General features: G+C 34.8%; 1 protein-coding gene across 2 annotated transcripts in view; it reads left to right on the top strand.

Annotated features, from left to right (window-relative positions):
* LOC119590846 (1-phosphatidylinositol 3-phosphate 5-kinase-like) overlaps positions 1–204 on the top strand; it is a 38,892-nt gene that overhangs the window by 25,425 nt on the left and 13,263 nt on the right. The gene's annotated exons all lie outside the window — the stretch shown is intronic.

Below are 204 nucleotides of genomic sequence, written 5' to 3'. Positions count from 1 at the left end.
GTTTCTCTGTTTCTGCTTCTCTGTCTCTCTGTTTCTCAGCTGTATTCACAGTCAGTTCATTTCAAACCTGAGTATCGGAATGTCAAACATTATTTCCAATAATCATACTCAGTCACTCTCAAGACCTTTAATTGTCAGAAAAGTTCAGGGTCACTAACATGAGTAAATTATACATTCCATTATGACTAAATCTTCCAAAATTGT

This window comes from Penaeus monodon, chromosome 27, assembly GCF_015228065.2.
Source record: "Penaeus monodon isolate SGIC_2016 chromosome 27, NSTDA_Pmon_1, whole genome shotgun sequence".
Taxonomy (NCBI): Eukaryota; Metazoa; Arthropoda; class Malacostraca; order Decapoda; family Penaeidae; genus Penaeus; species Penaeus monodon.
This window is presented reverse-complemented; position numbering and strand designations above follow the sequence as displayed.